Source organism: Oryctolagus cuniculus, chromosome 6, assembly GCF_051225735.1.
Source record: "Oryctolagus cuniculus isolate XC-2025 breed Fujian yellow rabbit chromosome 6, ASM5122573v1, whole genome shotgun sequence".
NCBI classification, from domain to species: domain Eukaryota; kingdom Metazoa; phylum Chordata; class Mammalia; order Lagomorpha; family Leporidae; genus Oryctolagus; species Oryctolagus cuniculus.
The window spans coordinates 151,918,811-151,943,721 of NC_142872.1; the positions used below are offsets into that span (position 1 = coordinate 151,918,811).

General features: G+C 37.3%; 1 non-coding gene across 1 annotated transcript; it reads left to right on the forward strand.

Annotated features, from left to right (window-relative positions):
* The first annotated feature begins 18,981 nt into the window (after positions 1-18,981).
* LOC127490843 (U6 spliceosomal RNA) lies at positions 18,982-19,086 on the forward strand. Its single transcript, XR_007919237.1, has one exon. It is a non-coding gene; the product is annotated as a U6 spliceosomal RNA (small nuclear RNA).
* Positions 19,087-24,911: the final 5,825 nt, after the last annotated feature.

Below are 24,911 nucleotides of genomic sequence, written 5' to 3' on the forward strand. Positions count from 1 at the left end.
GCAGGGGCTCAAACACTTTGGCCACATTCCACTGCTTCTCCTAGGCCACTATCAGGGAGCTGGATCAGAAATGGGGCAGCCTGGATGTGGACTGGCATCCATATTAGGTGCCAGTGATGCAAGCTGTGGCTTTGCTCGCGACGCCACATGCTGGTTCCATCTCCTTTGTTTTTTAACTAGGAGGATATCTGCCTTCACGTTCTTTCCTGAAGCTGAGATTTGGCCTGTGTTTCGGTGTGTAGTACATCCTTAAGTATAATTTGTAAGACTGGTTGAGTGGTGACTAATTCTTTTAATTGTTACTTGTCTTGTAAGGTTTTGTTTCAGTTTCATTTCCTAATAAGAGCTTTACTGGGTAAAGTATTCTGGGTTGGAAGTTTTTTTCTCTTTCTCTCCATTCTTTTATAGGGTTTTTGCTGTGTAACTCGCCATCAATTTCATGGTAATTCCTTTCAAGGTGTTCTGTCATTGTTTCTGATACATTTTAGGATATTCTCTTTATGATTTACTTTTGAGAGTTTGGCTATAATGTGTCATTGTGAGGATCTGTTTTGGGTTATGTCCATTTGGGGTTCTATGCACTTCCTGTATTTAGATTTCCAAATCTTTCTCCAAGTTAGGGAAATTTTTTGCTATTAGTTCTCTGACTAGGTTTAAAGCATTCTTCTTTTCCTTTACCTTCAGGAACTCTGAAGACTCATAGATTTGGTTGTTGATATATCTCATGGATTTCAGTCGTTTCTGACTCAATTTTTTCTTTTCTTTTTTGTCTGAGATATTTCAAAATACCTGTCTCCTAGATTAGATATTATTTACTCCGTCTTACCAAGTCTGTTGTTAAGGCTTTCCACTGTGTTTTTTATTTGTTATATTGAATATTTCATTTCTAAAATTTTAAAAAGAGATCTGTTAAAATTTCTCATCTGTTTGATGCAGATTTCCTCATTTCATTTAATTGTTTCTCCTTGTTTTTGAATAATTTTAAAATCATTCTTGTGAGTTTTCTTTCAGGCGTTTACTTAATCTACCCTTCTTCGCCATCCAATATTAATGTATTATTGTATTCCTTTGGGGGAGTCATATTGCCTTCTTTATTCATGGTTGTATTTTCCGTATTTTTGATTTTTGTGAGTCTGGGTGATCTCATGTTACCAGTTCCTTTTGAAGATTTTTTGAAAACTTTATTCTTGGATATGGGCTTCTGAGGCTTGGTGCATAAGGCTACGGTTAAGTTCAATGAATGTGTACTGAGTTGGGTCAGGAGGTTCTGGCCACAGTTTGTGTGCAGGGAAAGAGTCCAGAATGACACCCAAGAAGGCCATGGTAGAATGCCTCTGGCAATTGTCAGTGAGGGGAGGGAATGTTGGAACCATCTAATGTATTCGTGTTCCCAGCCCTTCACTGTGCCAGGGTGAAACAGCTGATTCACAGCCTAGAGTGACTACACAATGTTACTGTACCTCTCCCACCTACATGTGAGCACCATCCAGAGCACCAACCTACTCCACGTGTGTTCACTGACCCCTCCACATGATCTGTCTCCAGCATGTAGAGATCTGAGTCTCCACAGTCAGGTTGGGCAGGTGCATGGAAATATTGACACAATGTGGGACCCTCCTAGATCTGTGCCCTATGCTCAGAACTCCGGCAGCCATAGGATGAAGGGGTCCACTCTTTATCTTGCAAGCTGCCCTGTCCTTGGCCCTAGAAGCCTCTGGTGGTACCCAAAATACCCACTGTTTTTCAGCTCAGGACCGAGTACTGCTTAGTTTCAACCAAAGCAAACAATCTGATCTGTTGGTAGAAGAGGAGAGAGGCAACGTGAACCCCATTTATGGAGCAAGCAGTTGCCTTGAGTCCCCCAGGTTCCCGGGCCAAAGTTAAAACCAGTAGGGAATAGTAGAATTCTCCTTCATTCAGAGCTGTCAGTCAAGGGTGCTGTGGCAGTCTCTTCTCAGTTTACCCTGACAGGATGGCTCTTCAAAGCTGGTAGCCAACCAGGGAGATACAACAGTGGCTGGCAGGGTGCAGGTGGCAATGTGTCTTTCCTCTCTCTTCACTGCCCTGTGGAGTCTCTGTTCTGTTCTGTCCATTCTTCTCTGGAAATTTCCTCACACTGAGTCCCATGGTAATATGGATCCTTTCTTTCTTTCTTTCTTTCTTTCTTTCTTTCTTTCTTTCTTTCTTTCTTTCTTTCTTTCTTTCTTTCTTTCTTTCTTTTCTTGAAGTCAGTGTGGCTTCTCACTGTTCAGCCATCTTGGATCCTCTCTTTATCTCCCTTTTATAGATTAAGTCAATAACTTGCCCCAGGCTACACAGATAGTAAATGATGGAGCCTAGATTCAAACTCAGCTCTGATTCTAAACCTTGAAAAAAGCTCTCAAAGAGCAAAGATCTTGCCTTTCAAACATGAGTTGTCATTCTGGGGCATTGTTAATTATCTCTGATTTGCATCTCTTAGAATCTTGGACATTTCATTTTCCTTTAATGTGATAAAATTCAGAGACACAGGCATCAAATGCAGTTCATTGCAAAAATTGTTTATTATCATGTTTGCAATAACTTTTTCTTATTTTGCTTCAACATAACCACAGTACTGCTGAGAATATTAACTTTGACTGATTTGACCAATGAGGAAATTTCTAAGTTGTGACTATATCAAATTTGTAAACCTGAGATTAGATTGTTGACAGGTTGGTCCTCAGCTCTGGCATTTTAACTCCTTACTTATCCAATATATCCCTGTCATTTCTTCAAATAGTCAATAGTGCACCAAGCATCCATTATACATCAGTGAAAGATACAAGGAAGATATCTGTTGCCTCAAGATGCCTTTTCCAAATCTCCTAATGTGAGAAAGGAGATGGTTATATTAACCAGTAATTACTATGGGGAGATGAATTGCTATGTTATAGGTGAACACTAGCCATGCAGTGAGAAAGGAAACAAACGTTTGTTCAAGTCATATTGTATTCCTGGTGGCATGCCAGACACTTTCAAATGTGATCATATTACCTCCACAAACTGTTATTGTAGACATATTCACTCCCAGTGTACAAATGAATTCGTGGAGGGATGCTAAAGATGTTAAATGGCAAAGATCTGGTAAACAGAGGAGCCAGACTTCAAACCCTGGTCCTTCTTGCACCAGGACTCAGTTTTCTTTCTACAAAACTGTCACAATGAATGTTCATACAATGACTGTGTTTATTAAAGCTGAAATCACATTTGTTATACTAGGCACTTTACATGTCCTAGCCAATTAAATGTTCATAACAATAATAGGAATTAAGTATTTATACTATATCTGATTCACTATTTAGGAATCTGGGACAGAGAATCTTAACTAACTTGATAGAAGTCTCATGCTAATGATTACTGGCTGGCATTCATATTCAAGCAATTTAGTCTCAATGTCGATGCTCTTAACCACCATATCATCATGCATGGTTTAACCTGTGAGAATAAGACTATTGGGACATAACATTTTCAGAATATTTTGGATAAGTGCTAGTTATTGCTATGATTTGAATATGTCCCATTGAACTTAGAAAATTTAATGCCCAAATACATACCCTAATGGTAGTTGGTTTGTGGGATCTTTAAGAGGTAATTAGGATTAAATGAGGTCATGAAGGTGGTGTCCCATGATCGCATTAGTATCTTTACGAGAAGAGGAAGAGAGGACTAAGTTAGACATGTTCCCTGTCTTATCATGTGCTGCCCTCTGCCATGTTATAATGCACTACACACATTCTCACCAGATGCAGAGCAGATGCTGGTGCTATACTTTTCAACTTCTCAACCTCCAAAACTATGAGTCAAATAAACTTCTGCTCTTTATAAACTACCATTTCTTTTATATTTTAGTATAGAAACAGAAAACAAACTAAGACAGATAGAATGGGGAGACAAAATGATCAGTTTTGTTTGTGAGCCTCATAAAAAACTATGCATCTCATGATTGAAATATAGGAAAGGTTCAGATCACAAAAGACTATGCATCCCTTGAAATGTGACCCTTATAAAGAGTTTTAATAGGGGAATAACATGAATTACTTTTGCCTGTTTGAAAGTTATTTCTGGCATTGGGAGGAGGGGGTAAAACCAGGTCTTCTCAATAGCTCAATATAGAATTACCTAGGAGATAGTTTCCACAGCAGCTCAGTTTCCCTATCCTCCCCGCTTCCTCCCTCTATCTCCAATCCCACACTTTAATGAGAATACTAGTAAGAAGTCACTGTCATCCCATCTGTTGGCCAAGGAAAGAGAGAATCATTCAATTCTTAAATCTTCATCACTATTTTGACATTTGTTATACAGAAGGCTGACTTCTCTATTAAGTTATCTGCTTTGACACTTCACTCTCTAGTTTTTGAGACTTTTAATTATCTGAAGAATTCCAATAGAATGCATGAACATAATCATAAACTCTTCAAAATCCAGAATGTTCATGTTATATAGACGATTCCTTATCATATGAATGACCTAATGTACTCCTTTCTGTAGCACATATTATCTGTGCATGCATGTTTAATGTACTGGTTTTCTTAGTTCTCCTTGAGATTCTCCTTCTTCCTGATTAACCTGAGTAATTTGGAACTTGGAAAGTCAGTTCTCTTGGCTTCCAGGCCCATCCTTCTGATCATTAGCCAACATACTGAAGAGTCACGTCTCCCTTCTCAGTGTTAGTGAGAGCACATTCATTTCCATCTCCTAAACTTGCTTAAATCCACACCAGAACTTTTTTCTTTTGCATTATTTTCCAAGTACAGAGTAAGTAAAATGCTCACTCAGGAGTCTTTTAGATTGGAAACTGCAAACTATCTCAGAGGGGCAGGATTTTAAGCATGCTGTCTGAGGTAATTGGCCCTATGAGTTTTTCAAGAGTGTAAATAAGGAAAAGGATTCAACGATGACAGTAAATAATAACATAAATCCACAAGCCAATAGTCGCCACATACTGAGTAATGTGTGCAGATGCGGTTTGAGTGACATTTCAAGTACATTATCTTATTTAACTTTCTGTGAAGAGAATATTATTATCTCTGACTTTCTAAATTAGAAACTTGAGGCCCAGCAGATATAATGCTCCTAAGATTAATAACTAACAGAGGTATAATTTGAATCCAGATCTTTAGTAGCCAAGTCTTTCTGGTGTTGTGAACATGAAGGAAATTCTACCAGAAGGATATAAAGAGAGAAGAATTTATTGAATACATAGGTTAATCATTAGATGACTGTTAACATTTCAGGCATCTGCACTTTGGACACAGGTCATGGCCTACAAGTGGAAAGAGGATCCGCAATGTGGATACTGTTAGTGTCTCTGACGTGCACTTTTTATATTTGCTGATAATGCTGGAAAGATCTAGGATATGTCAGTCTTAGCCTCCTTTACTCTTGTTTCAAGGGATCTGAAATAGTTTGGATGGGTTGGCCGAGTGTTGGCAGTATTAAATTCAGTGCAGAAAACCACATTTCTTTTTAAGTATAGAGAGCATCTGTTTCCATCTAGTGTTGAGAATGGAAGTCAAAGTATTGTTTTTGTTGTCATGGTTCAAGGTACAGTTTTCCATTTGCCTTGTTATTATATTCTGAGGCCTCACTTTATTAGAGTAAGCACAGCTACTTTTTGGACCTGGTTTACCATTGTTTGAGACATGTAGAAGGAGGAGAGGATGGCAAAGGATTCACTTTTGTTTGGTATCTATCGTGTTCTAGGCACAGTACTGGATTCCTCACGTAGATTATTTCACTTAATCATCACACAGAAATCCTTTGAAGTAGAGATCGCTGTGTCTTTTCAGGCAGGGAGACTGAAAGAGGTCATTTGTCAGTGGTCATACAGTTTTTAAGGAAGAAAGATCTGATCATAAGTTTAGCTGACATAAATCTACTATGTCACCTTTGTTAATACTTAGCTTATTTCATGTAGTATCTTGCTAGCTTCTATCTAGTATTTCACTAATTCCTTTTGCTTGCTTTCTTTCCTACTACTCTTTCTCCCTGCACACTTTCTGACTTCTCCTTATCTTCCTTTCTCCTCTTTATCTTTTGCTTCTTTGGTAGATGGGAATTATGAGACTGAATATTTTTGACACAAGTTTTTGGGTCCTTCCATTTTATTATATGCTCAGATATCTTTTTAAAATGAATATGCATTAAAATAGCAAGTCACACAAGTGGAAGCAGGTGACATCTCTGTTTACCATAAATTTTCCAAGGAAAATTAAATTTTGTGAATTTTTGTATACTGTTTCGGCCTGAGTTTTATGAAAGCCATTCCAGAGGATTTGCACAGTCTTCAACATGGGTTGCACATTGGGTGCACATTTCTGACTATTAGGTCAGGGACTACTAGAGTTGTAGGAACTCCTAGAAATCACTTAGAGAGTAAGTCAGAGGGAAGACATCACTTCCTTTACTTCTAATATGAGGTCATTAATAACTGCTTCCTTACAATAGCATGAGTAGTATGAGTATTGAGTAAATGAATATTTTTAAAATGTTCAGAATCTTGCTGAATAAAATTTTGCTGAGAGCACCATAAATTGTTTAAAAAATAAACACAATAGTTTGTTCAAGGTCAGAGTTGGAAGACAGTGTGGTTTTACAAATAAACATAACTGGGTTCTGACTCTGGTCACTTGCATGATTTTGTGTAGGTCATCTACCGCTTGGCAGTACAGGTTGCTCAATCCTGAAAACGTGTGATGGTTTTGACTTCAGAGCCTTATTGTGAGCTTGACTGAGATTTCAGAATTAAGTGTGTGCCCCTCAGAGGCATTACATGCGACAGCTATCATTAGACCTAAGGACAGAAACAGTGAACTTTAGTGTCTGCAAAATCAATGCTTTTTATAAATGTTGAAGCATTTATAAAAGGTTGCAAAAGGACAGAGATTTCTCTATAATACAACTGTTTCCCATAGGGCTTGGGGGTGGAATATTTAATATATCTTAATCTGACTCAAGAAAACCTTTATAACTTGAAAAAGGAACACATTCCAGACACTTCTTCCTATTGGCATCATCATCAGTTAACACATTGTCGTTACACATATTTGAGCCTCATTAGTATTCTCCAAAATTCTAAAGGATGGGTAAGTGGAGTTCTATGTTTGTATTTGGAAGAAAATATTCTAGGCATATATCCCATCATCTGCTGTTTTGATTCTATGTTTTACTCTGCTAGAGTAGGCGTCACTCAGAAGGTCTGGACACTAACTTAGCCATAACTAGCTGGATGACCTGGGGCCAGGTATCATCATGGATTTTTAGCACTCAATGGTTTTTATTCCTTTAATTTACTTCTTTTTTTTTTAAAGATTATATTTATTTTTAAAGACTTATTCTATTCATTTGAAAAGCAAAGTTTCTTTTGCTTACTTCTACCTTTTAAAATCATCTTTGTTTATTTTAAATTTTAGAGCAATTTTAGATATACATAAAAAATTATGAAGCTAGGACAGAAGGTTCCCACATATACCCTTTACTCAGTTTCCTCCTTGATTAACACATTGCCTTAGTATGGTATATTTCTTATCATTAACAAACCAGTCCGAATATGTTTTAATTAAGTAGAGTCCATAATTAATAAGAGTATTTTAGTTTTTGCCCTCTGTCCTTTTTCTGCTCCATGATCCCATTCAAGATTCCACTTTATACTTTGATGTCTTATCTTCTTAGGCCCCTTATGGTTGTGAGAGTTTGTCAGACTTTCCTTGTTTTTATTGCCAGGAGGCTTCAGAAGTATTGATAGTTTCTTGTAGAGCGCCTCTCAGCTAGGATTTTCCTGATGCTTTCTTTAGGATTCGACTTAGACAATGAGTCTCTGGGGAGAAGCACCAGCGCAAAAGTGCCAATCTCATCATATTGTATTAAGGGTATGCACAATATGTATGACTTAGCACTTTTGATGTTAACTGTGATGATCTTTTTTCAGCATTGCTTTTCAAGTTCACGTGGGAGACTTGGACTGAGTTGTCAGTTCCCAGTGTCAGCTTGTCCCAGTCCAGGCTGTTGTGGGCATTTGAGGAGTAATCAGTGGATGGGACATATCTCTCTGTCCGTCTGTCTCCTCCCTGTATCTATGTCCTTAAAATAAAATAAAAAGAAACATAAAATGGAAAAAATTTGGAGTTAGAGTTAAAAGATTTGGGCTTGATCTTTCTCCCTTAACTTCCTTCCTTCCTTCTTTCCTTCCTTCATTGTTTCTTTGCTCCTTCCTCCAATATTTATCCTCCTTTCTTCCCTTTATATTTTTGTTATATGGATTTGGATAACTAAAAAGCTGCTATCCTTAACCTCAGTTCATTTTTTCCCTATGAAATGTAATTGGCAATCTCCCTTTGACCTGTGCTCAAAGACTTTTATGAGGACCTAGAGAGATAAATAATGTCCCATCATCTGACAAACTGTAAATTTCTATGTGGGAATATGTATAGTGTTTATTTTCATATTTTTCAGATAATTGTGGAGTGAGAATGTGTAATAAGAGGAAATAAATATTTACTGATTTGCTCTATTGATTGCCATACATGAAATCATTAAGCAAATCCTTATTGGGAAGCTATGATAGACTGTAGAATCTGCTGCACCCTTGGACTTGCATTTTTTCATTTAATCTTTCATTGACCCTGAAAATGCAATTATTATTTTATTCATTGAGAAACTTGAAATACAGAAAAGATGAATGATTACATCAAGATCACAAAGCTAGTGGCAAGGTTGAGATGCCATCTTGGTTTGGTGTAACCATATATGAGATCAGGTAATAAATGAACATGAAGAGATGTGATTTTTAAAAAAGATTTATCTATTTATTTGAAAGGCAGAGTTATGGAAAGGGAGAGGCAGATGCAGAGAGAGAGAAGCCTTCTATCTGATGGTTCACTCACTGAATGATTGTGATGGTTTGAGCAGGGCCATGAACCAGGAGCTTCCTCTAGGTCTCCCAAGTGGGTGCAGGGGCCCAAGGACATGGTTCATCTTCCACTACTTCTCCAGGAACATTAGCAGGGAGCTTTTCATAAGTGGAATAACTGGGACTCTAATGGGCACCCATATGGGATGCTGGCACTGGAGGCAATGGCTTAACCACCTACTCCACAGTGCCAGCCCCAAGAGATGGGATTTTTAAAAAGATATTCTAAGTTTGGAGTTTTGATGTTTCAGCAGACTCATTCTTGAGTAATAAGATTTTGTGCCTCTTATCACCTCTGCACCTTTACGTCTGATGAATTAGATATTTCTCAACCATTGCCCTAAACTGTAACGTTATGCAGGTAAGATGGAAATTTAGATTCTTCTGTCAGTTTCAGACCATCCACCAGTCTCCAAGTATAACAAAGTGTGATGTGATTTGGTGAACAGGGTGACAAAAATACCTGTGAAACTGAGGAACCACCAGTGATTCAATGCTCATAATTCTCAGAAGAGCAAGGGCAGAAGCATCTAGGTTTTTAAGGTGAAACATCAGGATAATTGTGGTTTGATATGTAATTGTCACCCGAAGGCACTTAGAGTGGTGAGATCACTCTGTGATTCAAAATTTCAGGTTAGACTCTGCTCATGAGCTGCAAAACCACAGAGTCCTAAACATTTTTCCTCTTGTTTCTTTCTCTGGTTGTTTGGTTATCTCATGGTAGGATGAGGTTGTGGGGGGGATTCTCATCTGAACTCATATCAGTCTAGGTCTTGACTTTTAAAGCTTCGTGGAACCTGCCCTGAATTTCCACTCTCAGGCTTTCCTTTAGCTCATCATTCTAATTACAGCTGCTTGTCTGTTTCTAATCTCTTAACTTCAGCACCCTGTAGGCTTCTGATCACAGCACTATGGTAACTTCTGCATGTGGAGGCAACACGACTTCTGCCATCAAGGTTCTTCCTTTTCATAATCATTGCTTAATGGATTTTTGGATGAATCCATTCATCCAAGACCTCAATTGTCTTGGTAGTTAAGGGAGCCATGCTGGAGTCCTTGGAATTACTGTGCAATGGAGGAAAAGTAAGTGAAGCAATAGATTCTATAATTTAATCTCAACCAGTAGATTGCCCCCACCAAGAAGAGTCCCATCGCATCAGTGCCTGAGTGCCAACATTTTGTCATGCTTTGGTTTATATTCAGCTTTTTCTAGCAGCCAAAGAAGCTTATTTGTACTTGGTACAAGAATCAGTCCCCATCTGGTACCCATAAGGATTATTCCTCTTCTAACTTTTGGGAAATGGAATTTTGCTCTCGATGTGTCAAATCTTCTTTTTTTCTTCTACTTGAAAATTTACCTGGTGACTATAAATAACATTAAGCAGTCTTCATTTTAAAATATATACCTATTCATGCAGTTTTATTTGTGAGGGATCATAGGGACAGATAAAGTTGAGCATTCTTTTGGACAGTCAGTAGTTAGAGTAGGAAATAAAGTGAATCTCTACAAAGATTGGGGTTCCCAGTGCTTATAATAGTGCCTAGATCATACAAAGTGCTAATAAATATCTGTTGAATGACGAATTAATGATTCATTAGTAAAGGGGGGAGGGAGTAATTACTGACTTAGAGATAAGAGAGAGAAATTGAACCTAGAGTTGGTTGAGAAGATGAGAAGGATGCAGATGAAAGGTCAGGGATTCCCCTGACCTTGTAGAGATGGGCAAGGGTGAGCACAGTCACCTCTACCTGAGTGCAGTGGCAGAACAACTGACGACATCAGGTCCATGTGGTAGGGTGGAAGGCTATTCTTGCCTTGCTAGGGAATGGGGAGAAGAGGTAAGACTAATCTTTTGGAGTGGAGTAAGGTAGTGTTATTCCTGATCCCCCCCCCACTCTTATATGAGATCTACTTCTAGACAGAATGTGTGAATAATGCTGGAATCCTTTCTAATCTTGCCAACTTGACCTTTGAGAAATCTCAAAGAAATCCCCATGAATGTGTAGTTGTATGTGTGAATGTATGTTGGAATAGTTGGGCTGCCACATTGCACTCAAGGCCACTCATCTCATATGACCATAGCGAATTATAGTAAGAGAGAATGGCTTTGCCCCAAATGGTAGAGTTAGAAACATACCATTATATACCATTATAATTCAATCCCATCAAGGTGGCATATACCAATGCCATCTAACTAGTCCAAGTGATCAATTTCTGTTCACAATTGATCATAATGATAGGACTAAGAACCAAAGGGATCACAGAAGAAAGACTAGTGTCTGCAAATACTAACTGATAGAATTAAGGAGAGAATGATCCTACATGGGAAGCAGGATACACAGCAGACTCATAAAATGTCAGATGTCTTAAATAGCACTCTGGCCTCAGAATCAGCCCTTAAGGCATTTGGATCTGGCTGAAAAGCCCATGAGAGTATTTCAGGCATGGGAAGCCAAGACACTCTGGCAAAAAAAAAAAAAAAAATGACCTCAATGAAAGATCTCTGTGAGTGAGATCCCAGTGGAAAGAACAGGTCATCAAGGAAGAAGGTACCTTTCTCTGAAGGGAGGAGAGAACTTCCACTTTGACTATGACCTTGTCTAAATATGATCAGAGTTGGTGAACTCAAGATTCTTCCATAGCCTTGGCAACTCATGACAAGAGCCTAGGGTGATTACTGATGTCATAAACAAGAGTGTCAATTTGTTAAGTCAACAACAGGAGTCACTGTGCACTTACTCCCCATGTAAGATCTCTGTTCTTACTGTGCTGTACATTGTGATTTAATGCTATAACTAGTACTCAAACAGTATTTTTCACTTTGTGTTTCTATTTGGGTGCAAACTGTTGAAACCTTTACTTAATATATGCTAAATTGTATATAAAGAGAATTGAAAATGAATCTTGATGTGAATGGAAGGGGAGAGGGAGCGGGAAAAAGGAGGGTTGCAGGTGGGAGGGAAGTTATGGGGGGGAAGCCATTGTAATCCATAAGCTGTACTTTGGAAATTTATATTCATTAAATAAAAGTTAAAAAAAAGAGAGAATGACTTGCTTCCTGCGATCAGGGCACTTCCAATTAAAACAAAAAATATGTCACTGTGTTTCAGTCACAGCTGTAGATACGAAATCTTGAATTGCAAGGAAAAATATAGATCAGTGAGGGTAAGAGTAGCTAAGGAGGAGAGGGTGTCTGGTATGCTGGAAGGTTTAACATACTCTGTTCCCAACATGATCATAGCTCCTTATGCCAAAGCTAAGAAAGTAGGGCTGGGATTCTTAAGAGTGGTCATGAGATAGAGTGAGAGAAAGTTAAGAGAGGCATCTTAGCAATAGATGCTAGGTGTTTCAGAATCACTCATTGTTAATAACAAAAAGAATATGCTGCCAAGCTGATGAATCATGGCCTGTGGAGCATTCATTGAATCCTTCTTCAGGATTCCTGCATTCTTTAGTTTAGCTCCCTATAGTTCAACCTTCTGCCCATCTGTGTCGTAAGACTTTTACTGGGTACAATTTAGATTTTCCTTCTTCCCTGGAAACATCTGAATGCCTATTTAAATTGGGGGATACAAACTCAGGGAGAGGTAGCTGTAGGTAGTACCTGGTGAATACAGTCAAATACTTGACTTCACAATTAGTATTCTCAGAATCTTTGCTTGCATACTCTATGCATATTTGTGGTCCTATCCATGTAATGATTCAGTCTGTGAATTAAGAAGAAATGACATCCACTTTGTGTTCTCAGTGGAGTAGGCTTAGGCTTAGAAATGCTTGATGATTTGCTTGGGGTAATGCAGATTAATGTTTCCAGGCCAGGTCTTCTGATTCAAATCTAGCATTACATCCTCTACTGGGAACTGCTTCCTAAGGTCAGTACCAGCCCTTATCGGAACAATGACATTGCCTGAGTTACCTTAGGATTTTCATTCTTATTCCTTGCTATTTTACCTTCTCCCAGAGCCAGAGATCCAAGACACACCTGCTGCTAAGTTACTGGCTCTCACATGCGATAAAATAGAAAACAGACACAAGTTTTGAGATTAATTTGGACAAAACCAGAACTGGCCTTTTGGATTTACAACTTGTGCAGGTGTGCAAGATGCTGCCCTCAGAGGGTTCTTCATTGATTTCATGCTATGCTTTGAAGTTCTTAATAGTCTAGTGATTTTCATTTTGGAAGGGGCCCTGGAAATTTAGGTTATTGGTCCTGTTCACAATCTTTTGGTTTTTGGTTATTTTTTTAACTCCTCTGAACCTTAGCTTTCTCATCTGTAAATCAGAAGCAATACATACATACCTCAAAATGTTCTTAGGACAGGACTCCAATATGGCGGAATAGGGAGGGAGCTCACTGATAGTCCGGGAAAAGATAGTTTAATATAAGTGGAGATACTGTAGTCTCAGGGAAGGGTTAGGGAAAAAACTACAAAGGAAACTCTTCCAGAATTAGTGGGACATAGTGGACTTACGTGGAGGGCACAGGCACCCATGGCTTGGGACCCCAGCTGCCGAGTCTACACACAGGCACTGGAAAAAGAAGTGAGGTGAAACTGCAGTAGCCCAAGACACTGGCAGAAAAGTGGCAGGAAGAGCCTAGAGGGAACAAGGCTTGAAGCCCCGTGGGGGGAGGACACCAGCCTAACTAGAGGAGAGAAAAAAAATAAAAGTGACTGGTATGGACACGGTACAGATTCTCTCTTTCCACTCACCTTACAAAGGCAGGAAAGACAATAAAGCAGGTGCCATTTTGGACATATGTAACAGCTGTGCCAGCTCAGGGCTGCGCGTGCACTCAGCCAAGCAGAAAAACCTGATTCTGGTGGGGAGAAATAACAGGAGATTAAGACCTAGTGAATGTGTGGAGCTTATGAACTGGGACTGTGGAAAAAAAAAAACCTGAGGGTGTGTGGAAGAACTCACAGTGTGGCTGAGACGTGAGTAGTCTCAGTGGGAGACATCACAAATTCGGGCAGCTGTGGCTACACAGTGAGAGACATTGCAGGGGAATCTGAACTTATACTGAGGACTGCACTGATCCTATCTATGGTGCTTGGGGCAGAGCAGACAAATATTATACCCACTGGGGCTAGCGGGTCAGGCACTGATTGCCATAAAGGAGAAGTGCTCAGCTGAGCTGAATTACTTCCCTTCTGAAAAAGAGGGGGAGAGAGAGAGAGAGAGAGAAAGATTTGCCATGCCAAACCTGGGTGTGTCACCTTTGGCACACCCTTAACCCTGAAGAACTGAACAGAGCTCTCTGGCCATACCCACCACAAGCCTGTAGAGATTCACCAAAAGCAGACAATACACCTAATCTAGAGTCAGAGTATAATGAGAAAGGCCACCACAGTGAGAAAAAAAAAAAAAAAAGAAGAAACCAAAGAATATGTCCACAATGCCAAACAACAAACACGGAAACCAAGGAAACAAGAATAACAAGAATAAGGAAGACATTATGATACTCCCAAATGAACGTGACACTCCAATACAAGATTATGAAGATGATGAGATAGAAGAAATGCAAGATACATATTTCAAAAAAATTTATGATAAGAACATTTAGAAGTTAGCAAAAACAAATGCATGAACTACAGAAATCCATACAGGACAGGACAGAAGATGTCTCTCGTGAAAATGAAATCTTAAGGAGGAATCAAAATGAAATGAGGAATTTAGTAGAACATAAAATTGAGATATTGAAGAGAAATCAAAATGAAATGAAGAATTCAATAGAACAAATGACAAACACATTAGAGAGCCTTAAAAACAGAAATTGAAAGAATTTGTCACCCCTCATCCAGCCCTGCAAAAGATGCTTAAACATGTGTTACACACAGAAACACAGAAACATGGCCATCAATATGAAAGAAGGTAAAGGAAAAAACCTCCCAGTAAAAGATCACAGGAAGTTCCAAGCATATATTAGAAATATCTTTGGGAAAATGTCAGGGCAAAGTCACTACAATAGCAGATTTCAGGATATACTACAGGGCACTTATAAAGAAAACAGCATGGCATTGGTACAGAAACAGATGGATAGACTAATGGAACAGAATAGAAACACCAGAAATCAATCCAAACATCTACAACCAACTTATATTTGATCAAGGATCTAAAACCACTTCCTGGAGCAAGGACAGTCCATTCAACAAATGGTGCTTGGAAAATTGGATTTCCACATACAGAATCATGAAGCAAGACCCCCACCTTACACCTCACACAAAAATCCACTCAACATGGATTAAGGATCTAAATCTAAGACTTGATACCATCAAATTATTAGAGAACATTGGAGAAACCCTGCAAAATATAGGCACAGGCAAAGACTTCTTGCAAAAGACTCCAGAGGCACAGGCAGTCAAAGCCAAAATTAACAACTGGGATTACAACAAATTGAGAAGTTTCTGTACTGCAAAAGAAACAGTCAACAAAGTCAAGAGGCAACTGACAGAATGGGAAAAATATTTGCAAACTATGCAACAGATAAAGGGTTAATAACCAGAACTAAAATAGATCAAGAAACTCCACAACAACAAAACAAACAACCTACTTAAGAGATGGGCCAAGGACTTCAACAGACTTTTTTCAAAGGAGGAAATCCAAATGGCCAACAGACACATGAAAAAATGTTGAGGATCACTAGCAATCAGGGAAATGCAAATCAAAACCACAAGGAGGTTTTACCTCACCCGGGTTAGAATGGCTCACATTCAGAAATCTACCAGCAACTGATGCTGGTGAGGATGTGGGGAAAAAGGGACACTAACCCACAGTTGATGGGAATGCAAACTGGTAAAGCCACTATGGAAGTCAGTCTGGAGATTCCTCAGAAACTTGAATATAACCCTACCATACAACCCAGCCATCCCACTCCTTGGAATTTACCCAAAGTAAATGAAATTGGCAAAGAAAAGAGCTGTCTGCACCTTAATGTTCATTGCAGCTCAATTCACAATAGCTAAGACCTGGAATCAACCTAAATGCCTATCAACAGTAGACTGCATAAAGAAATTATGGGATATGTACTCTGTAGAATACTATACAGCAGTAAAAATAATGAAATCCGGTCATTTGCAACAAGATGCAGGAATCTAGAAATCATCATGCTGAGGGAATTAAGCCAGTCCCAAAGGGACAACTATCATATGTTCTCCTTGATCGATGACAACTAACTGAATATCTAAAAAGAAACCTGTTGAAGTGAAATGGACACTATGAGAAACAATGACTTGATCAGTCTTTGTCCTCACTGTCAAGGAACAACTTAATACTTTTTCCTTTTATTATTTTTTTTGTTCTACTTCATACCATTGGTTGAACTCTTCAATTATCACACAATTATTCTTAGGTATTTAAATTTAACTGAAAAGTGATCCCTGTTAAATATAAGAGTGGCAATAAGAGAGGGAAGAGATGTACAGTTCGGCACATGCTCAATCAGACTTGCCCCAAATGGTAGAGTTAGAAACATGCCAGAGGATTCCAGTACAATACCATAAAGGTGGCATGTACCAATGCCATCTCACTAATCCAAGTGATCAATTTCTGTTCACAATTGATCATAATGATAGGACTAAGAACCAAAGGGATCACATAAACAAGACTAGTGTCTGCAAATACTAACGATAGAGTTAAGGAGAGAATGATCCAACATGGGAAGCAGGATACACAGCAGACTCATAAAATGCCCGATGTCTTAAATAGCACCCTGACCTCAGAATTAGCCCTTAAGGCATTCGGATCTGGCTGAAAAGCCCATGAGAGTATTTCAGGCATGGGAAGCCAAGACACTCTGGCAAAAAAAAAAAAAAAATGACCTCAATGAAAGATCTCTGTGAGTGAGATCCCAGTGGAAAGAACAGGTCTTCAAAGAAGGAGGTACCTTTCTCTGAAGGGAGGAGAGAACTTCCAATTTGACTATGGCCTTGTCTAAACAAGATCAGAGTTGGTGAACTCAAGAGTCTTCCATAGCCTTGGCAACTCATGACAAGAGCCTCGGGTGATTACTGACACCATATATAAGAGTGTCAATTGTTAAATCAACAACAGGAGTCACTGTGCACTTACTCCCCATGTAAGATCTCTGTTCTTACTGTGCTGTACATTGTGATTTAATGCTATAACTAGTACTCAAACAGTACTTTATACTTTGTGTTTCTGTGTGGGTGCAAACTGTTGAAATATTTACTTAGTATATACTAAATTGATCTTCTGTATATAAAGAGAATTGAAAATGAATCTTGATGTGAATGGAATGGGAGAGGGAGCTGGAGATGGGATGGTTGTGGGTGGGAGGGAAGTAATGAGGGGAAAAGCTGCTAAAATCCAAAAGTTGTACTTTGGAAATTTATATTTAATCAATAAAAGTTTTTTAAAAAAAACAAAACCAATCAAAAAATGTTCTTAGGCAAAATAATTTCAGTGCAACAGCAAATGGTCTAACAAGGTGTTCTAAATGAATGTTCCTAAATCTCAGCTTCCATATTTCTGTTTCAGGAGGGAATCCTCCTTATTAGAATCTTATTACGTCAGTACTAGGACATTGATTATATAAATGGAGAGTTTAATTTTGTGCTGGGGGAATGTTTATTTAGACTATGCTGTTGTGTAAGCATATCATATAATAAGAAAAATCTCCCTTTTCACGCAAGAGTTACTGGTGTGAACAAAATTGTAGATTTGGTAAGCAGGTGGTGAAGGATTTGTTGGCAGTAGAATCATAGAGTAAGAAATGAATCGATTCCCCCAGTCAATACCAGAAACTCTCAGACTTCTCAGAGTGATACTGAACTTGAGAAGCTGTAGTTGCTGGTCAATGGTAAGGGAAGCAATCAGAAGAACTGTAACAAAGAGTAAAGGAAGCAGGAACTAAGGTTTATTGACATTTTAAAAACTTTATTCCAGCACTGATTTAGATGCATTATTTCATAAACTTAATAGCATTTTGTAGATGAGACAACTAAACTTAGCAAGTATTTGCAGTTCCAGAGAACTCATGATTAATGGCACATAGAATTCATTCTATGCATATTTCAGAAGAACAAGGATAGAAGAGATGATGAAGATTGAATAGGCACAAAAAGTGGCCTTCATCTCAAACGCTATTTGTAATCTTTTTTGGTAGGCTCTGTTGAGAAGGATTCTGAGACTGTGCTGGTCTGGATTATACAACATGTCTTGGCTATTTAGCAATGCCTTACCTGGGCACTGGAGAAGTGACAGTGCCATGTAAGGTCGATATATTTGCTATCTGCACTTAGTCACCTCATTTATAGACTATGGAGCTACTAAAAAGGTAGTATCATTATAGCTAATAAGGTTAACTATTGGACAAGCCTACTGAAGTTGGTTCACTCTCCAAATGGCTGCAACAGCCAGAGGTGCGCCGATCTGAAGCCAGGAGCCAGGAGATTCTTCCTGGTCTTCCATGCGGATGCAGGGCTCCAAGCACTTGAGCTATTCTCCACTGCTATCCCAGGCCACAGCAGAGAGCTGGACTGGAAGAGGAGCAATCAGGACTAGAACCCAGTGCATATATGGGATGCCGGCGCCCAGGCGCAGGATTAGTCTAGTGTGACACGGTGCTGGCCGGCTTTGTGATTCCTAAGGAAAGGCAATTTGTACTGTGTAAAACCTAGCTTATCAACAAATAAAAAGCAAAATAAGATAAAAGGCTTAAATTTGTTGATATTTCAGAGATTTATAGGGCAAGCTTTTGGCTTAGATAAAGAGCCATAAAATCATAACATGAGGGATGTTCAAACTTTAGCATTCATCGGTATCTCTTAGAAGACTCTTAAAACATGGATGCCTGATGCCCACTTGCAAATTTTCTGATTCAGAAGATCTGGGATGGGGTCTGGGAATTTTCAAATTACTAATTGAGACTGATATTGGTTTCGGATCACCTTTTGAAGGCTGTCATTTAGTAATTTTTCTTACTGAAACATGTAGCTTTTAAATAACAAATCTGGAAGATTCACTCTTTTCTTCCCATGGAATTTGCTAATAAGAAGTTTGGAAAATTGCATTAAATTTTATTTAATTGGTACTTGCTTTGGCAGCACACTTAGTAAGGCTGGCACGACACAGAAAAGATTACCATGGCCACTGTGCAAGGATGACATGCAAATTTGTGAAGCATTTGTTTTTTGGAATCCTGTATACTGTTGGTAGGAGTGTAAAATGGCACAGCCACTTCATAAAACAGTGTGGAGGTTCCTCTAAAACCTAAAATAGGTTACCATATCATCCAGCAATTCTGCTTTAGAGTATATATATCCAAAAATAATTCAAAGCAGTATCTTGAAGAGATATATCACATTTCCATATCCATATTCACTGCAGCATTATTCATAGTAGCCAAGAGGTGAAAGTAATCCAAGTATCTATCAACAAATGCAAGGTTAAAGAAATGTGGTTCATACAAACAATGGTCTATTATTCAGCTTAAATAAAGAAGGAAATTCTATCACATGCTACAATATGGATAAACCCTGAGAACATTATGCTAAATGAAGTAAGTCAATCACAAAAGGCAAATACTGTGATTCCCTCATATAAGGTATCCAATCAAAGTATTATTTAACTGATGAATAGATAGAAATATGTGATATGTATATACAATAGAATACTATTCAGCATCTAAAAGGATTAAATCTAGTTAATGTCATACTCAACAGGGAAGACTTTCAGTCTTAGATCTGGAAGAAGATAAGAATGTCCACTTTCACCATGTTTATACAATATGCTACTGGAAGTGTTAGCAAGAACTATTAGGGAGGATAGAGAAATAGAGGACATCAAAATTGGAAAAGAGGAAGGCAAAATATGCATGTTTATATATAACATGATGTTGTATATGGAAAAATCTATACATTTCAAAGAAAAGCTTTGAGAACTCATAAACCATTTCAGAGAAGTTGCAAGTTACAAATAAATGTGAAATAAGAGAGTAGTTTTTTATATGCTAATGATGAACTCACCAAAACAGAAAGACATCTCATTCACAATTGCCACATCAAATATTTAAAAATTAATTTAACCAATGAAATGAAATATCTCTACAGTGAAAGTTATAAAACACTGATTAAAAGAAATCATCAAGGACACAAAAGTGGAATGATAGTCTGTGCTCATGGATTGGAAGAATTAACATCATTAAAATGTCTATACTATCTAAAGCAATCTACAGATTCAATATAATCCCTCTCAAAATACCAATGACATTCTTTGAAGAATTAGAAAAGAAAATTCTTTAAAATTAACATTGAATAACAAAAACCCAAAATAGCCCAAGATTTATCTATGTGACGAAGGATTAATATACAGAATATATAGGGGTATGAGTGGGAGGGAAATTATGGGGGGAAGCCATTGTAATCCATTAACTGTACTTTAAAAATTTATATTTACTAACTAAAAAATTAAAAAAGAATATATCAGCAACTCAAAAAACTCAACAACAAAAACAACCCATCCAGTTATAGGCAAAGGAACTCAATAGAGGATTCTTGAATGAAGAAATAAAAATGGCCAACAAATATATAAAAACATGCTCAATATCACTAGCCATAAGGGAAATGCAAATCAAGACCACGCCCATGTCAAAATGGCTATTATTCAAAAGACAGAAAGTAAAAAAAAAATGCTGGTGAGGATGTAGAGAAAGGATGTGGAAAGTAAATGATTGCAGCCACTCTGGAAAACTGTATAAGATTTCTTAAAAAACTAGGAATAGACTAATTGACCTGCCATATGATTTAGAAATCCCACTTCTGGGTATATACTCAAAAGAAATGAACACATTGTATCAAAAAGATACCTGTACCACCCTGTTTATAGCAGCATGATTCACAACAGCCAAAATATGGAATAAACCAAGGAGCACATCATTAGATGAATTTATAAAGAAAATGTGACATATATATGTGTGTGTGTATTTATGTGTATGTGTGTATATAGCTGTATAAACATATATACATATACACACATACACAATGAAATTTTCCCGTTTGCATCAAAATGGATGAGACTGGAAGACATCATGATGAGTGAAATAAGCTGGAGAGAGAAAGATAAATACCACATGTTTTCCATTGTATGTGGGAGATAATATTAAAAACATGAAAAGTAAAAAAGAGAGAAATGCTTTGTATATCACTATTGTTGCAAATATAGTTTTGTCAAACTTTATACTTTTTCAAACCAATGATCAGGAATGATATTCTGCTATTGTTTTAATGATCTGCAATTATTTTAAGATTTACTGTCTATGAGTAAAATTAAAATTTTCATTTGGTTATTATTTATAGTACTTGCTTATATACTTATTGAACTATGGTTTTTTTTACTTCTTACTTGTTGAATTCCTTATTTAGTAGAACATTAAGCCTCTGACTATAATGCAAATTATGAACATGTTATTTCAAAGAAAAGAAGAAAAATAAAAGAAAGAAAGAAAAAAAGGAAGAGGGAAGGAGGGATGTTAGGAAGGTAAATATAATTATAGTCTATGAACTATGTGGATCTTTTTTCTTTGTATTAATATCACATTGACATGAGAATTGGTGAGAATTGTGTTGTAGAAATTAACATGCAGCTGTTGTGACCTTGAGACTATAATCTATTAAAAATACCTTAAAAATAAAGTAACTAATATTCAAAAAGAACAAGATCATAAAACAAAATTAGTAAAATATAAATAATAGTCATATTAATAGAAATTGAAATAAAATATAAATAAAAGCCAAATAACAGAAATTACAGATAAATAAATAATAGTCATATTACTAGAAAGATAAAGCAGAATATTATTTTTCAGGGGCATGGGGTGAGGAAAATGGGAATTGTTATCAATGGTTACAGAGTTTAGTTTTGTAAGATGAAAAATGTTTTAGAGATCTGTTGCAAAACAATGTCAATATGTTTATCACTATTGAACTGTATGCTTAAAATGATGAAGATAGTAAATTGTACGCTATTCATATTTTACCATAAGAAAATGGAGTTTATTTGTTGAAAGATAATACTTTCCCTGGAAGGCAGAGCAATCCTTAGTTGTGGAAATGTGTAGAGAGGTGGAGGAGTATTCACCTCGTTGGCTACTCTAATAGGAGTTGGGTACTTAGCCTGGCTCCAGTGTTAGCAATCCTACCTTCCCTGTGATCCTAATGTTTCCTGGGTGATTCGTCAAAGTATGGTGCTAGACCAAACTCAGAAACTCTGATTTGATCCATGATATGAACTGGGTAGTATGGATTTTTGTAATCCCTCCACATGGTCTGAATTGTAGCCAGGACTTCAAAGCATTGCTAGGAACAGTGATTTGTAACTTGTGGGATGTCCAAAAGGATCTGCTTGGGGTCTTCTCAAAGTATATATGCTCCAGGCTCCTCCAGTGTTTTCCTCATTGCCTCATTCTGTTCTAATTAAAACCATTTCCTCTTCCGTATTATTTGAGAAATATTACATTAGATGATAAAACATGTCATAAATATTAGTTTCAGGAGTGAGTTCATCATTAGCTGGGTTAGTATTGATCAAGATCCTTACTGAGATCATTGAAACTGTCTTAAATTTAATCTACGTGTGTACATAAATTTCAGTCATCCCTTTCAATCCTTAGAGTTAGTCAAACCTCACAGGTAAAACAGAACATTGGGACTTAAAATCAAACTGTTGGATGGTAACAAAATTCTATTGATTTGCTTTTATGTTAAATTTGACAGGCTATGAATAATTTATAAGATGATCTGAAGAACAAAGGAATAGCATTTCATTATGAGCTAATGTTTGTGCGGAAGGATTAGGCTGCTGTCAACAGTGATTTTCCTCAACTTCCTAACAATCTGTGATCAGGGGTACTGGATAGTTATAAGGAATTGTGCTGTAGTGCCAGGATGTGCTCAGTATAGAAGAACCTAAGTGGAAACATCTTCTCCCATATTCAGCTATTGCAATCCAAATTTTATATCGATGAGATCATAAATTTGGTGGCATGGGAGACAGGGGATTGCCAAATTAATGCTGTTTAATGTTAATTAAACTTAATTTAACTCAGTTATCTTTTTTTCAGACATCCTCAGGCAGAACACCAGAGAAGAAATAAATCTATATTCATAATATATATATTTAAGTTATATAATCATACATTTATTCATGATTATGTATTCATGTGATGTAGTATGCATTATCATATATTCTGGACTTCTGAACCTTTCTATAATAACTGAAAAGGGGAAATGGATATGCCAAATAATAATTTCCATGAAATAAGTTGCCTGAGAAAACTCACATGAGAATGTACTGAAGTAAGCATTATTGACACAAATACAAATTCTCAGTTCACTGTGAAGAAGGCTAGAATAGTGCTATACCCCTTTCATAGTAAGCATACAGAGGGAGAGGGAGTAATTGAAGTCCTGAATTTTGTGAGAAACATCATGGATGGGGTGACTATTCAGCTGTGTTTTAATGCATGTCTACAAATAGCCAGTAACACTGGGAAACAGTTACTGAGGTGGTGCTACCTTGCAGAGATGTACAGAAACACTAAAAGAACAAGATATAGCAATGTTGGTGAATATTTACTGCATGAAAAACTTTGATGGCTTTTCTTGTAGGCAGATGATCACATACTACACATATCATAGAACTATCAAGGTCCCTTCCTTATCTGGTAAAAGTATGTGAAATTTACAACAGGGCAAGAAATATCCAATTTCTACTGAGCAGCCTAATCTCTATTATAGTTTATCTCTCTAATATTTGATGATTTAGCATTAATGAAGTATACAGAAAATTAAACTAGGATGCTCACCATTAGTTTTAATGTATCAGACACTGACACTGTACACATAAGAGAGAGTAGAAGTCACGGCTAGAGGTAGAGGGTTAGAGATCCCGGGTATAAATTCCTAGTTAGAGTCTGAAAATTATTTCCCAAACCTTAGGTTTCTTTAGCTATAAAATAGGAGGTAAATCAGTATGTCATAAACCAAGATTATCAATAAACTCAGTGGGGAGTTTTAAAAATATGTAGAATCTACATATTTATTATAAGATTTACATGTTAGATTAAGCATTAAGAATGTGCATGTAGAACAGTTACCCCAAACAGAATAACTGACTCTGTTAACAGAAACAACCAAAAACCTGGACAAAATATGCAACACAATGATTTTTATATGTCAGAAATATGACAACAAAAGGCAATCATGCCTGAAAGACAGGATAAACATGAAGTGAGCCCTGCAGTTATCCCAGTATGCTGCACTGGAAGTTTTCAGGTTTTGTTGCTGGTAGGAGGAACCAGACTAAGGCTGGTGGTCTCCCTGCATTGGGGAAATGGACTTGGGAATCTGAGGAAGACAAAATGACTAGAGCTTACGGCATAAAGTGCTGGAGAATACAGAGTAGAACCCACAGAGAGAACTCTGAAAAGTTTCAAAGGATTCATCCTCAAATGTTCAGCTGTTGACTACACATGCATGAGGAGAATAGCACAAGGGCATGGAATAATGTAACATCAACTTTTGATAAAAACTGCCAGCAAAATAGGCAAGAGAGGGAACACACTCAACCTCACAAAGGACATCTGTGAGAAATTTATAATTAACATACTAATGGTGAAAGACAAATTATTTTCCCTTATGATCAGAACCAAAACAAGGCTCTCTGCTCCCATCACTTCTATTTAATATTATATGTGAGGGCTATAACTAGCGCACTTAGGTTAGAAAAAACATTCATTCAGACTGGAAAGACTGAAGTAAACTTGTCTTCACTCACAGGTGGACTTATTCTACATACAGAAATAGAGAAAGATAATCAGCATGAAAGAAATTAAGGGCAGAAAACCTCCTAGTAAAAGTATAAAAGAAATTCAAAATAAACATTAGACATATTTATGGAAAAATGACAGTACTAAGTCATTAATTATCAGTAATAACCTGCAAAGAATTAAGTCTATATTCT